This window comes from Labrus bergylta, chromosome 23 (assembly GCF_963930695.1).
Source record: "Labrus bergylta chromosome 23, fLabBer1.1, whole genome shotgun sequence".
NCBI classification, from domain to species: domain Eukaryota; kingdom Metazoa; phylum Chordata; class Actinopteri; order Labriformes; family Labridae; genus Labrus; species Labrus bergylta.
In genome coordinates, this window is record NC_089217.1 from 14,923,772 (window position 1) to 14,940,328 (window position 16,557).

At 39.7% G+C, this 16,557-nt stretch overlaps 1 protein-coding gene across 2 annotated transcripts in view; it reads right to left on the minus strand.

Annotated features, from left to right (window-relative positions):
• Window positions 1-13,995, minus strand: part of tafa2 (TAFA chemokine like family member 2) — a 74,670-nt gene extending 60,675 nt beyond the window's left edge. The window contains exon 1 of one of the 2 annotated variants that reach the window (XR_010665175.1): window positions 13,465-13,994. The gene's annotated coding sequence lies outside the window, so the exon portion shown is untranslated. Of the gene's footprint in view, window positions 1-13,464 lie in introns of both variants that reach the window. The other variant, XM_020634755.3, reaches the window with a different exon arrangement.
• Between the last annotated feature and the right edge of the window lie 2,562 nt (window positions 13,996-16,557).

Below are 16,557 nucleotides of genomic sequence, written 5' to 3' on the forward strand. Positions count from 1 at the left end.
TGTGTTCAAAAAGATGTTCATATGTAGCGGTGTGCAGATATAAAAAATTCATATTTTTTATCAATGTCTAATAAGCAAAACAAATTCTCTGTGAAGCAGTTCACGTCTGTATATTCCTGTGGGTTTCTAAGAGGGAGACAGGTGCCAAAAAGGAGAACCTCGCATTAATATCACATTAAAACTTCACAGAGATTCATTTATTCTTGTCATTGCCTCGTTGTAGTTCTCAAAATGTCAGTTTTATAGCTGAAGTTACGCAAGGCCAACGCTCAAAGATTTTGAAAATCTTCACAGATGTTCAAGACGTGAGAGACCCCAAACACGACGACGATGATAATGATAGATTAAAGAGTTTAGTTCATGTAGTGTGTGGAGAGCAACAATATGACTTAAACAGCAAACCACATACTTACAGATTCCGGTCACAAATCTAGCAAAATCTCTAGTGGTGCAATGAAACTTTAGAGTAAACAAACGTGGCGGATGATTGGCAGGAGGAATTTAGGATGGGTTTTGGACTACTTTCTACTTAAAGTTCTTCGGCAAAATTATGTTTGCAAAATCAAATATGCCAAATGTAAATATAATGTGAAGCTAAGAATTCAAAATAAGAGAACTGGCTGCCTGAAAGTCAAAGATATAACAGCCGGATTGGAGATGCATATCATGAACACATTTTTTGTAGAATCTTGTTTTTCTCTACCAATCCGGACCCTGCTAGTGAAACAAGACAGATGGGGTAGGGGAAGTGCGGAGACAATGTTTTAAAAGAAAAAAGACAAACATATGAATGAAGTCATGGAGACAGTGTAAACATGGGCTGTACATGTAGCAAAGTATGAAGGTGAGTAAAAATCAGCTGCAGCTCAATTCTCAATTGGCTAGCACTTCGTTCCACGTGACAAATCACAGATTGAGTGCTCAGGCTCTCGGGTTCCCGATATACATATATATATATATAAAATATTAAACATTTTCAAAATGTACGATTCCATCCGAGTAGATCGGATCACTATTAGCACAACTCGCATCACAGAAAAATCTGGCAAATATATGGGAAGTACCCTTAGGATTGTTGGAGGAGGGGAATCAGGTCCATAAGTGGTCATCATATCTTGTAGTGTGAACCCTGCTGTACCCTCACCATGCAGTTTCTTACAATGTGTACATTTCATTGTCCTAATTCTGAAGCCAGTTCCAGTCAGGATGCACAGGAGTAAGTTGTTTCAACAAGGCTGTGCGGCTAACTAGGATGCAACACACATCATGGGGATTTAATCAGAATAATAATTTACTACAAAGATATGCCTTCCTCTGAAATCTTCTGTCATGCCTGTTTGACTCAAGTACTCATTGGAACATAAAGTTATGCAACACTGTCAATTCAGATATGGTCTAGCTTTTTTTTTACCCCTCTCTTTTTGACAGTAATAATCTCCTTAATAACCTCGGAGCCATTCAGTGCCAGACCGCCATTGGACTCTGAAGTCAGAGTCTAACTACCCTGACTATTAGAGGTGGGGGAAAAAATGGATTTATGTAAAAATCAAGATTCTTATCTTCTGAGATTTTAAATAGATTCATAACTTCCAAAAATCGATTTTCTTGTTTTGGGCTCATCAGTCACTCCCTGCTAAGTGCTAATTTTAGCTCTTTAACTCAATAGAATGCCAAATGGAGCAGCAAGAAATCCAGCCAGTCTCTCAGATGACTGGAGTAGATCCTGAAATATGTACTTATTCAAAAATAGACTTTGAATCATGAATCCAGAATCGTCTTGAATCAAAAATAGATTCTCAATTGAATCATGGCCCCAAGAATGGAAATCAAATTGAATCATGAGACACCCAAAGATTCCCAGCCCTACTAACCATAACCACCAACGGCTATTTGCATCACCGTCTGCTTTAGTCGAGGCTTTTCCATTTTCTACTGAAAAACTTGCCTCCTGTATAAAATAAGCAGAAGCTATTCAGAGTATTGTGAGACATTAATCATAATGGAGAAAAACACTCAGTAAAATGTCAGGCTGCATGGCAGCAGATGAGATAAATATAATTTTACTGGGTCACAGTAAACGCCCACATTAGATGTTCTTCTAAAAACATTTTCAGTCTACAGGGGGTAGCTAACAGCTCTATTTTTTGGGTTATCGAGAAGACCACCATAACCGCTTCAGAAGAGGTTGCTTGGACCTCTGCTCTCACAGCTTCACATGAAAACACGTTAAGACTGGAAGAGGAGAAAAAAGCAGTTGCAGAGTTTGTTTTCAGAAGACGACACAGCAGAGGGAGCGGCGCAGGAGAAGACGTCGACCTTGGCCGTGACCTGAACAAACTGTAATTAGTTCTGAACTTCTGCCTCGGCTCAGTGTTGTGGGTTTTCGGAGTGCTGAGAGCTGGTAAACAGGATATTGAGTCCCAGATGGGTTCGGCTCACATCATGAAAGTACTGTAGGCCCGCAGCCCTGCGTAAACCATCAGCTAAAGAAACCAAACTGAGGGAAGGGGATGGGTGGGAGGGGAGAATGTGAGAGAAAGATGTTTCTCCTGTCCAAACTGTGCGTTGGCGTGTTTGTTTGGAGGCTGGAGTTTATCCTGCGTGACGGGCACATGTTTAGGAGCCACTGGGCCGCACACTGAGCAGCTACCAAGGCGCTGCTGGAGAGATAAAACCGGCACGTGGGGGGGAAAAACTTGGACACAGACCAGCGGAGCTCTGTCCTTATCTTCCCGTCATTTTAAGTTTTTCTCATTCTGCTTCCATCTCCTGTTTTCCTTCACCATCTTTTTCTCCCTTATCATGAAACAGGATCACAGCTAACATGAAGTAAGACTGCTGGAAGAGAGGGAGGAAAGTGTGAATGGAAACATGAAAGGCCAGGGGTGGACATGCCAAAGACTCGGGGATGGAAAGAGAAGATCTAGAAGCCGTTGAAGCATGTGTAGAGAAAGCAATAGTCCATGAAGAAAAGGTTGTGTTTCTGCAGCCAGGGTAATCCTGACCTCATTGTTCACATTTACTGTCACGTTGGAGGAGATCGCTGCTTTAGAGGTCCACTGAAGCATCATTTAAGGAATATTTTTCTTTATCAATTACTGCAATATTTTATTAAAACATTCTCTGGGACTGATATCTAAACATTAAATGCTAAGACGATATAATAACAAATGTACATTCATGTAACAATTGTTTAGGACTTTGAATTAAAACCCCTGTGAGGAACTTTCAGTTTGTGTCAATTTTGGCGCCCCCCTGTGGACAAAGTGGTCCATCTTTAGTTTTTGCGGATTGTCCTGTACATGTGTTGGTAGTCTTTTCTGACAAATAAATGTCATCCTGCTTTTCTTAAAACAGTCAGATGTTTCACTCATTAAGAATCTTTTCATTGGAAAATGTCAGGTAGCTGTTTTGGCTCTATGCTGACACCCCGAGCAGTCATTTTCAGGCTTTTTATAAGAATATAGAAACAATCATTCTTGTTACTGATGGTCTTGATTAATTTAGTATGTCATATAGAGGCATCAGTATTCATTTCAGTCTGTTTCATAATTACCTAAAAACTCCACACTGGAGCTTTAATGTAAACCCATTCACCAATACCAAAAAGCACTGGTATGCATGTGTGCATTTTCCAACCCATTAAGAAGCTCTTATTATGAATAGATTATGAGTAAAGTGTACATCAATTACAATCTTGATACGCTATGCTACAGTAAGTGTAGCATTTTACCACCTTATAATTCATGCAGAATGAGGACATATTTATCAAGCACATAAGCCTTCTAAAGCATGCAAAAGCATTATGGTTGTGTTGCTCAAGACAGAGGGGTAATAAACAATTGTGCGCCAAGCGACAACCACTGATGTTTAACATCGAAGTCAGCACAGGTGTACAAAAACTGTAGTTCCTCCAGTGTCCACTTGATGCTGGTTTCAAAAGCCCCAGCCGTCCCATTTACTCCCTGTTACAATACCCATCTGGACAGCAAACATAAACATATAAGCAGCCCGGCACATAACAATGAAATTAGTCTGACTGTCTCATGTGGTTATTGAATATCTGTACAGGGTTGTTTAATGCTAAAGTAGGGGCATGGCTCCACCTCTCCTCCTTCACTGTTTCTAGTTTGACTAAAAGTAAGTTTGAGACAATATGGCGACCGCCATAGTTTGGGTTTAAAATCTCTTTTTTAGAAATCAATGGGTGACATCACTGAGACTACGTCCATGTTTTATACAGTCTATATTCTGTAGCGTAGAATTAGTGTACATTGCTAACATCACTAGCAATGTGAAGATCATTCTAAAGTGTACAACATGAGGTAAATATGCCAATACAGTTTAATCTACAACTGCAACAATGACTTCTTCTCAATAACACACACACACACACACACACACACACACACACACACACACACACACACACACACTTAGTGAATATAACAGCTAAGACAAAAGGAACACCAGGCAAATTCTATTGATTTGTTCAGCTTGAACTGTCAGATGTCTAAACAAGTTTCAAACTAATCCTCATGTTAACAGAATCAAGGACTCTAACTCATTGTAGTTTCAAAATGCTTCTTTTTTTTTGGTTTAAAAAGTGTGTGCATCAGAATTGCAGATTTGTATAACAAATATGACAAGTCCAAAACGGAGAGAATTTGGGATTTAAATGAAAATAACTGAAGACAGCACAGCTTTGTGATTGTTTTGTTAAACCAGACAGGCTGTAACTCTCCGAGGAAGTGTGGACCTCTGGGTCACGGTGTGGGTTTTCAGAGTTCACAGCAGTGTGGTTAAAGGGTGTTAAAGCAAGAGAAAGTCAAAAAATCAATGGCAGGAGTTACAGTCACATTTATCAGACATATAGTGGGCACAAGTCCGCAGCAGCCAATATGAGAAATGGTGAAAGGAACTACAAAACAGTCACCAGGCGAGTGATAAAAAAAAAAAATCAAATCAAAAGAAGCAGACAGGTCAATGTAAAAAAAAAGAAGAAAAAAAGTACCTGAACCAGTTGCTATTGTTTCATCATTTCCGCAGAGGTCCTGTTTATTCAACGGCTGAATTTGTTGTACTTGAAATGAAACAGAGGGAGAGCAGAGCGAGCCACAGATCAAATAGAATGTGAAAAGAGAGGAGGGGGAAAAAAAAGCCCTCGCTTCCTTCCTACTCACATCAAACACTCGCACAGTGGGTGCCAATCACTCGCCAATATTTTATACAAATTCCACTGGTTTTAGAAGCACAAACTCGTCCATAAAGGCAGACACCTGACCTCTTCAAAAAGTCTTTTATACCAAGAAGCGAGGAAGAAACCCAGGGGCAGTTTTCTGGGGCTCTTCATCTCACGTAAGAGCTTTTCATGTATGACTGAAATCAAATATCCAGTCTCATCTCCTATACCAATTGTATAGAAAATGATTAAAAAATTATGCTTTTTTTTTAAAGGTAAAATATGGTTTAAACTAGAGGTCTGCAACCCGACCCGAGCCCTAAGGAACCCGAAGCCCGACCTTGGGCCGAGAAGGGCTTTTTTTTCTTTCTTTTTTTTCAAAATAAAGGCTTGCATCAGTCTGGGCTCTGACAGGAGATGTGGTCGGTGAAGCAGCGAGTTCGGCAACAGGGAAGCAGTTCGTATTAGCAAAATATCCTAAGGGGAAAGGTGGAGGCCAGGTGGGAACCAGGCAGAGGGTCGGTCAGAGAGATGTTGGCGCATCAACACAGAACACAGGCCGAGACACAGAACCACAGCTCAGTGTTCAGATACACTCACACTGATAGATCTCTGCTTGGAAATGCCAAACAGCCGGGAGACAAACAGACAGTTTGTAAAAAAAAAAAAATGTTTTTTATCCGTGCTTAAAGGGATCCATACATTGTTGTTTTTTAATATAGTAGCCTACATGCTTCCGTATTGAGCTCATTAAGGTCTCATCTGAACAGATTTCTGTCAATCAAACGACTCAAAACTTTAATTATAACAAACAGCTCATTTTTTTAAAAAGCCAGGTTTTAATCGGGCTCGGGCCAATAAATACAGTTATAGTCACAGGCCAGAGAGAACGTGCTCAGGTTGGTTTAGTCTGGATCTTTTCGGCCCGAGCCATGCTCTAGTTCAAACACATATAGTAGCAAGATCCCTACTATGAATGAAGTTTCCAACATTGGCTATTTCATTGTTCTTAGACCTATATTTTCTTTTTTTTCTACTAATATTATTGGTGAGGAAAATCTGGTTCAACCACAGGTTTGTGAAGGAATCAGCTCAGTGCAGAGTCAGGTGTGAGTGTGTGTGTGTGTGTGTGTGTGTGTGGATCTTAATTAAGACCAGGTGGGGGGAGCTTATATCTACTCCTGGGCCGTATCCGAATTGCCAAGTACCTACTCAATCTTTCAGTAGGCAGTATGCAGTACTAACTATCTGTGCTGTATACTGTTTAGTACCTACTATTCAGTATGCACACACAGTAGGCAGATATTTGTCCCTACTTCATCTGATTCATTCAGTATGGAAGTGACGTCATTTACGTTTCCCGAACCGGCTGCATTCACCCGTTTTTTGGGGGTTTTTTTTGTTTAGCTTTATTCAAGAAGAGTAATGCACATATACAGTCAGGTAAACAAAACAATATCACAATGTAAATCAAGTAAAAGACAGATTAAATAACTAAATAACATACAGTACATAAAGGAAAGTATAAATGAAAGGCAGTAATATACAGAATATAAAATAAACCAATAAAGACGTATTTAAATAGTTAAATCATTATTTAAATAGAGGGGGAAAGGTTTTATAATAATGCAGACATTTGTTATATTTTCTGTTGTTAATTTAAAGTAGTGATTTCAGACGGGATTTTAATTAATCCACGCTCGTTTGTTTTGATTTGGAGGCGGAAGTGACGTGATGATTTACGTTTAATTTCGCACAGCATTGTGGGTAAAACACAATTCATTTCCTGAAAGCACGCATCCGATCCATACTGCATAAAACCTGGAAGTTAGTATCCATACTGAAATGTTCAGTATACTGAAACTCCCTACTGAATAGTACATACTGCATACTGAACTGTGGCTATTCAGAAAGGGCCCTGGACTCCAGCGCTCTGTACTGATTCATTATCTCACCTTCAGAAATAGTGAGAGGTTCTCCCTGTGGTTTCTCTTGGTGTCTGTGTGTGAACATAAACACAAACGAATAACTTTCTGTGTGTTTGTGTCCATTGCTAGTCTCTCAGTGAATAACTTGGGTTGTTGGGTAGTTTTGTTGATATAACCCAGTTTAAGGCCTCCATTCAAAAGACGTGGAAAGACTGAAAATGGTTTAATCATTCATGTTCAAGTAAGAATATTAAAAGAACGGCCCCACTTCAAAGCTGCCATCATTTCAATTCAAGTCATTTAATTTCAATTCAAGTTGTACCGTACAGGAAATGGACTTCCATTTTAATAATTTGTTTCCACACAAAAGCACAAATTCATCCCCTCCTGCTGTTTGTGTTTCCTGTTATCATTCAGCAGAGAATGAACTATTTTGTATTGGCTACAATGCAGAGACAGACTGAACAAAGTACAATCTGTTCACGGTTTAGAAGCTTCACCAGCGGAGACGTCTTGTCAACACATTAGTCGTGTAGTTGATCCATAACCATATGGATCCTGCCATGCAAAGATTAGTTTGTTCAATTTAACCGATTGAAGATAGACAGACAGAAGACAGATTGAAAATAGTTTGACTGCCTGTTATACTTCTTTAAAGTGATACTTCAACAAATCAAATTCAGTCTTTTGTATGTGAGCATTATGTTTACGTCAATACATTTGGTGTATAATGTAACAATTAGCTGGAGTTTGTTGATGTGAATGGGGCAATCCCAATCAATCATGGATGCTCGTGAAGGGACAGCACTGGCATGGTCATGGACACACCATTACCACACCAGTGAATACAAACAGAACCCTTATATATATATATATATATATATATATATATATATATATATATATATATATATATATATATATATATATATTCTTACTTTCTGTGATTTAGAAAAATATATCCATTTGTGACTTAATGAGTTCAGCTATATATTGCTCGACTACAACAAACTCAAACTGAAAGCTCAAATCAGCTTTGCAATCAAACTGAGGCCTGTCTCTCGAGTAAATTACCGTCATGATATTTCTATTTGTAGCTTTTAGCAATGTTTGAATTCGGGTTTTTTTTCGGGAGCCTTTTATAAAATACGGCCAGGGACAACAGATGAAAATTAGCCATTTGGCTTACTCTGGCATGTTTACAAAAATGTTTATTAATATGAACTGCCCCTGTAAAATAACATAAAATATAAAATAAAATAAATGTACGTTGAGATTGTCAGAGCAATGGCCACCTGGAGTCAGGTCCATATACGTTTCTGGCAATGAAATGCTACTTTGCTAGTAATTAAATCTAGCAATATATGCCCACATCTGTGTTAAATTAGCCGATACGGTTTTCACTGTAAATGCTAATATCGGCCGATATTATCGGTCGGCTGATTAATCCGTCGAGCTCTCGCTCTGACACACCTCAGTGTGAGTTCAACTTGCTACAAGTTGCATGACTGCACATACAACGTACACACAAATTGGTATTATACATTTTCCATAAAATGGTGTCAACATAAATTGAAATGTTTTTATAAGCTGACAGATTTTATTGTACCTAATTTAAGGCCCTGAGTGCTCCAGTTAGCTGTGACAGTGAGCCGACGTGCACTACACCTGAGCTTTGACACTCAAGCAGCCCAATTAAATTCAACCATCATACGTTTTATTAGTATCACTTTTGTTTTCTGAATGTGAGTTGGCTTGGATGAAAAATGGCATTTAAAAACCAAGGGGTAGCAGAAAGAACTCCCATGATTCCCTGCAAGCCTCAATGTTATCTTTTGTTATTGTATTTATTGAGAGCCCCCTGGTGGCAGAATCTACATATTGTATCTTTAATGGTGGAGGTCCTATTTAATCAGATTGATGGACGTAAAAACAATGTATCTCCATATGACAATTTCCTTAATGTTTCATCATTCTTACTTTGATATGTTTCTTTCACTGTAGGCTTTCTGTATTTTTAGAAAACAGTCCTTCATAAATGTGGGTCCCAAATCTGCACTATTACTCAATAATTAAAAAAGATGCTTCAAAATAAGACCTAGGAAAACCACACAGACACAAAAATTCAAAGACCCCCCACTGCTGCCGAGTTGCATGTCACAGCTGTTCACAGGCAGGACCGAGTGGGCCTTGTTGGAGCGAAGCAGCAGACCATGAAGCCTCGGTGTCATTGTTTTGGATCGATGGCGAGGCAGCGCAAAGAAGGTCAAGTGAAGGTGACATTGGACAATCCGCCAGAGTTGGCCAGACGGTCGGCACCAGGTCGCCCAGCTGGAAGGGGGAGCGGTCTGACCTGAGCCGGGGAGTTTTTAAACCTCAATGTTGGTGGCGGAGGAGCTGCTGCTAATGCTTTCAGCTAACTGGGGAGTGCCGGGGCTGCCAGGGCTTTGCTTAGGGAAGGAGATGTTGGCTGCAAAAAAAGTTGCTGGAAGTTGCCAGAGACGTCATTATGTGATTTGTGTCTCTCTAGTTTGTGCTGAGAGACAGCAGCAACGGAGGCAGCGTTATTCTTTCTTGAAGTGAAAGTATACTGACTCATACATACACTCATACATAAATATTTATTTTGCCCTTAACTGCCCTGGGTTATATTTAAATGTTTTAAAAATGGTTCTTGTGTTTACCAAATTACTTACTGGTAGGCCTCTCCAAAGGAACACAAAATACAGATAAGGGGTCCTGCAATGATTGATAATATAACAGAAGATAACACTGGTACGCTCAACAAATGAAACAGCATTCCCAGATAATTGCCTAAATCGCTCTATTTTTATTGAATACTGGATAATTTGAACTCTTTTCTGAGCTTTTAGGAGGACACGTCTTTATGGTAAACAGGGAACAACTCAAGGGCATCTGTAACAGGATACGACCAGATACTTGTTTCTGTGAAGATCACAAGAGACAAACAAGCCAATTTGGCACTTTAAGACTTCATGATAGTTTCCTGCACATTAAATCTCATAAACAACAGTTGTCAAACATGTAAAATGTATTTCCCTCTGTGAAAAATATGGTGGAGTAGATTTATAAAGGAGCATAGCAGTGAGTGTCTGAAATAAAGCATCAGCACTCAAATACATCAACTAGGATTAACTGGTCTTGATTAGATGGCGTGTAATTGGTTTCACATATATTTTACGACTTTAAGACTTAATCAATAATTGCAGGTAAAGAAACCCTTTATGGTGTTGAGCACAGGAGTACCCCAGGATCTACCCTGGGGCCACTTCTATTTGAATTGTAAATTAATGACATTACAGAAGAATTACTAAAATTGTAAAATGTTTCTTTATGCTGATGATACAATTTTATATTCTTCTGTGCCCTCATACAGTAATGCTCTCTTTGATGTATTCCAACACACTCAGGTTGGTCTCAAACTAATGCTGAGCCCAACAAAAAAGTGAATACATAGCCGCATTGATGCTGCCTCGTCTACTTTGAATACTGTAAACTGTGGATGTATTCAACAAATTAAGTACAAGGGTTTGGGACTTAAAGTCACACATTTAAAATTGAACTGGAAAGCTTAAGGCCTTGACTAGTGTTTCTTTATAGAAATAAGTCCTGCCTAAGATTGAGAAATAGAAGAAAGATTGTGCAAGCTAAACACATGCAGCTGCTTCTGTATTGAAGTCATTGGATGCAGTAAATCACAGCACACTTAGCTTTATCACAAGTCACAGATTTCAGACTGACCATTATGACCTATGTAGCGGTGTAGGCTGGCCCATCGTTAGGTCAGCAAAGAGAGCAAAACAGTATTCTGTTCTCTCATCTAAAAATATTTCAAGCCAAATAACCCGATCCCAAACCTGGGATCAAGGTTTAGGATTGAATAGGAAAAGACGACTTTTAGTATTAGTGCACCCAATGTGTGGAATAGTTTTCAAATGATAGCTAAGCTGCCCCCTTGTGTATCATGTGGTATTTTTAAAGAGTTAGTGACTGCACTACAAAGTTATTTCAACTTTTAAAATGTGACATATTAAATAGACCATGGCTTTGAAGTTATGAATGTATTTGTCATTATTTTAACTGTGTTTATATATGTCTATTTTGTTCTTTATTTTATTGTACTACTGCAAGGCATCACTGGAAAAAACTTTGTTCTGCATGGGTCCTCCCTGCTAAAATAAAGGATACACAAAAATAAAACTAATACACTTTGTGACTCTCTACCAGCAACAGACAAAATTACATTTATGATTTGGACAAATAAGAAATGGCCACAATGCAGGGGTTGCAGTTTGAGTTATTGTTTTTTTAAATGTTAGTCTAATTGAGAGTTCATTATTAAAGGTTTGTTCTAAAAGCCATACGTTTTGAGGTGTTTATTTTAAGGACAGTGAAAATGTGAGGAAGGAGAAAGCTAATCTTGTGAAAATATTATCATGCTGTAACATGTGATGTTCTTCGAGCTTTGCCTCAAGCATTATTCTGTAGTCGCACTGAGACATTATATTGCTGTCTTGCTATTTAATATATTGCTGCCTTTGTGAAATACTTTGTAACTTGGTTTTTGAAAAGTGCTTTATAAATACAACATATTATTTTAATCATATAAACAGTCATCTTCTTGCTCTCTCCTTCTTGGTGAGTACTGTATTTCTGCATACAGTCTGCCACCATCTTTTGTGTGTTCCCTCATCAGACTATACACTGTTTACCTCTTCCTGATGGAGTTGACAAATTAAAAGCATTATTTAAGTGGCTGCAGGTGGAGATGGAAGTGTGCGGATCAGCCACTGTGTCACTGTATTTCATCATCAGAGGAGTCGCGCCGTTTGCTTCAGGTGAGCCGACATTAGTCTCGGCGCTGGAGGTCAAATCAATACATTTCAATCAGTTGACTCCCAGTTGACAGCAGTTTGGTGGTTACACTGGAAATGCCACACCTACCAACTCCCCCAAACAGAGATGTCCTTCTGCATACACAATTAGCTCTTAAAACTGGTGACTTCTACCAGGAGACTGGAAGCAAAACGGTGATCTCACAGTACGTACGCTAAAACAGAACACTTCCTCTGATCTAAATTCAAGACGTAGGCTATCTTTCCAACCCGACTGTAGACTTTGTTCAACAGTCTGCTCTCTGTTGACATAACCTGCACCTTGAAAAATGAAGAGACCACTGCAAAAATATGTTTTCCTCTGTTTCTACCATTTACAGGCTGGTGTGTTGAGTACAATTATTTTTTTTGTTTAATTGTGTACAACATTTCTCCAAACTTCTAAATAAAATATTCTCATTTAGGTTTATTTTTTCAGAGAATGACAACTGGCTTAGATAACAAAAAGATACAGTACTTTTCCGGGGTTAGGGTTATTTTTAAAACAGAAAAATACAAATGTTTCAGCTGGGGGGAGAAATGGGATTTGGTGGAATAAACCTGACAGCTTTTAATGCATCTTGGCATGCTCTCCATCAGTCGTTCACATTGCTGTTGGGTGACGTTATGCCACTCTTGGCGCAAAAAAAAAAAATGTAAGCAGCTTGGCTTTGTTTGATGGCTCGCAAGGTGATCATCAAATCAGTAGCCTTCCCTCGATAAGCAGAATGAGGCGTAGACCAACCTGTCTGGAAATTCCACAGACACTGGCAGAGGATGGATAACATGCATGTGAAGTAAAGACACTGAGTTAGGGAACATTTTGATTGGTCTTTTTATTTTTTCTGGAGCTGTATATGTGTTCAGGACTATTGGCTTAGTGAATGAAGTATACTGAGTGCTAAATTAAAGTGAATGAAAGCTGCAGTAAATACAATTAAAGGCTTGAAAATGTATGATTTTTGCATGAGAGTTTGGTTTATCAGGTTGATATTTGAACAGACCTCATGGGGGGGAAATGCATTTTTTTAAATCCTGCAATAACATGATGTAAAATGTTGGGGGGTTTTTTATCTCAAACTTCACTTTCTGATAATGAGGATTACAGTTACAAGTATGACTTCACTATTATTGGCACGGACAAAAATATACTGCAGAAAGCGGTTGTTTTCCAGACTTTGATATTGGGAAGAAAATAAATTCACTTAGGCTATTTGTGTCTTAACAGAAATATAAATCAGTTAAGCTACGGATAAATATTTCCTATTAGAATGAGGAGACAATGACTCGTCATAAGTAATTGTTTCAGTCCTGATTAGTTATTGATGCAGTGCTGATGGTCTCCAAATGAAACAGTGGATAAAAGAGTGGATCTGTGCGCACTGACTGGCGGGAAAACTCTTAACGGCTCTCGAGAAATGGTTTATAGTGTGGTAAAAAACGCTTAAAAGGCTCTTACCTGTAATTGTCCCACTCCCTTCCCGCACCTTAACGCCCTCTCAAACCATCGGTGGGGCTGCAGCTGCTGCTACAATCCAGAGTAGTGTCTGTGATGTGGAGACATTTGCGTCCTGGACTGATGATCAAACGGGAGTGGTGGCTTTCTTTCCCCCCCCCCACTGGTGTAAAATCAAACAGCCTTAAAAGGATCAGACACGATTCTTCACCTACTTCTTTTTGAGGCGGTATAGCGTGGGCACCTCCACCGCCGCACAGCCGAGTCTCTCCTGCATCCAAACCTGCTGCGTGTTATTATCCCGATAGAGTCCAAAAACAACCAGGAGCCTGTTCAGACTCTGTGTTTAATGACATGTAACTGCGTCCTGTTGCTGCGCCTTTTCACAAAGAGGATCAGACCGCACACCTCGTGTGAACAAGATGACTGTCTCAGAGCGGGATCGATCCTGATCAATCACTTGAGCCTCCAGTCTTTACTCCGCCGCGTCTCAGCCCAGTCTGACAGCTCAGCTTGTGCGCACTAACTTTTATGGAGACTCCGGAGCGCACAGCCGCGTCCTCCGCCGGTAACGCGTTACAGTACGCAGATTACTGAGAGGGATTTGTGTCAAGTTGTCATTTAACGTCTTATTTTGAAAGTCATAAAGGTTGATCCGCGTGTTGCATTTGTCACATTATAATGAACCCCAATGTGATCATTAATCACTGCCTTACTCATTCGTGGTGGTGTCACATTCTTATGCAGATAAATAAACTGTACGGTTGTTAATACATTACTCATTTTGGAAATTTGTAGAATGATGATTCTTCAGTCGGAAAACTGAATGATTTGGAATTTGTCAGAATAGGCTGATTACGACATAATCACTATTTCAGGCAGAGTTATGCAAATTAGGCATTACCAAATTAAATCACTTTAAGTGGCAATTAATACGTAATGAGATGCATTCGAGTAATGGGGCTCAACAGTCCCCCTGAGATGTCAGCAATTCCACGCAAAAAAAAAATGTTTTTTTCAATCCAACATCAAGTGAACCATTTAATGATCGATAACCATAGTTAATCCTATAAATGATCCTTATAATGAGAGGCGCATGTTTGATGAACTGTTGAACTGTGGGCATTGCTGTTCAAAAGTGGTCCAGTACTGCCCTCTTGTGGATATTTGAGGTTTTTCAGGCAGAGGAACAAGGGTCATTTCTATATTAAAAATGATTATCATGCATGTAAGTAGCAAAGTGGCTTTTTTACAAGCAGAGGCGCTGCTTGTCAACAGGCACAGGAGGCAACTGCTTTGGGGACCCAGACCAGTAGGGGCCCCTGAGGGTTGTTGCCCTCCTCAGCGTTGCATGTATGATTGCTGTGAAAACCAAATTTCCCAATGGCAATCAACAATGAAAAAATAGGAGGAGTCATCCGTGCATAGGCGAAAAAAAAAAAGAAACAGGAACAAAGAAGAAAAGGGGGTAAGTGTTGGGACTCTGGCAGACATTAAAGAACGTCAATCCCCCACAGACTCGCCACTGCTTATAAGATGCGCAAAAGCACATCTTGAAGCCTTATTCTACTTGAATAGGAATTAAAAATATTCCTTTTATATTTTTATTGATAGTAAGCGAAGACCATAAAGTTACTGTATCTGTAAACTTTATATCCTTTGGTAAACTGTTGCACATTAAGAGAATTTTCCTAATTTTCTGTCAACTGTGATTATGATGATCGTTAGGAAAACTCCCAGTAACTGGACGAGTAGTTGTTAAATGATGAATAAAGAAGTGCATTATAATGGCATATAAAGAGCCTAAATGAAACTACAAAGAATTTTATCATGCAACCGGTTCATACATATTCTCAGTGAAGGATGAAATGTTCCTGAGTTATCCATTTTGTACCCAAATAATATGGTACAATTTCCATGAATGTGTTGTAAAGCTATAGTGTCCCCTATTTCCCTAATCACAGTGAGGATGGGGGGGCTGGAGCTGAACCCAGCTGTCATTGGGGGAATGGTTGCCAGGCAATCAGCTGACATATAGAGACAGACAGCCACACTCACAGGCAATTGAGTCAGCAATTAACCTAATGAGCATGTCTTTGGGCTGTGGGGGGAGGCTGGGGTGCTTGGTGGGGGCCCACACATGCATGGGGAGAACATGCAGACTCCACACAGAGAGACTCCTGTCTAATGGGGATTTGAACCAGAAACTGTCTTGCTGTGAGGCAACAGTGCTAACCACTGCACCACAATGCAGCCTGCTATTACACATGTTCTTTGAGATAAAAGCACAACTTCTGGTTTGTGTCGATTCTGGCACCCTCTTGTGGACATAGCGGTATGTCCTACCTCTTTGTGGATCTTGTCTCTAACATGTCAGACGCGCTGCTTGTTAACAGGCAAGGCAGGCAACTGCTTTGGGGCCCCAGACCGGTAGGGGGCCCCTGAGGGCTGACAAACTTCAACCAAAGCAGTGGCCCAAAATGTGCAAATTTTGCAACGACAGTAGGAAACCTCCCTAAGGGGCCCCCATCTGACAGCACTCACTGTCGTTGCCCTGCTGAGCGCTGCACGCATTATTTTAGTGAAAACCAAAGAAAAATGAAGAGGAATCATCCGTCTACAGGAGAGAAAAAAGAAACTGGAAAAAAGAGGAGTAATGCGACACTGGCAGACATGATGGTGGTGAACACTGGTTGGAGGGCCCCCCCAATTGTTTTTCACCAAGGGCCCCAACAGACTCTAGAATCCCCATTGCATGTCAGTAGCGTTTGTTATAAAAAATATCATCTTGTATTCATTTTGAGACAAATGTGTCACCTATTGTGAGTTTTTTATGTGAAAAAAAGTCAACAAAAGAAGGCTGTTTTTCAGCATGCAGTAAATTGTCTCATCTGACCCCTACCCCCAGAGAGGTTGGGTTGCAGATATTTAAATTTTCAATATCAAAGAAGTAGATCTTGAAGCGAATGGTCTTGTTTTCTTTTGTAGGTCACAAAGATGCACCACTTTCATTAATGTCTAAAAACTCTTCACTCTTCAAATGAATGATTTTTGGTTAAATGCATTACAATCAAAGTACAGTCCACACAAAGTGAA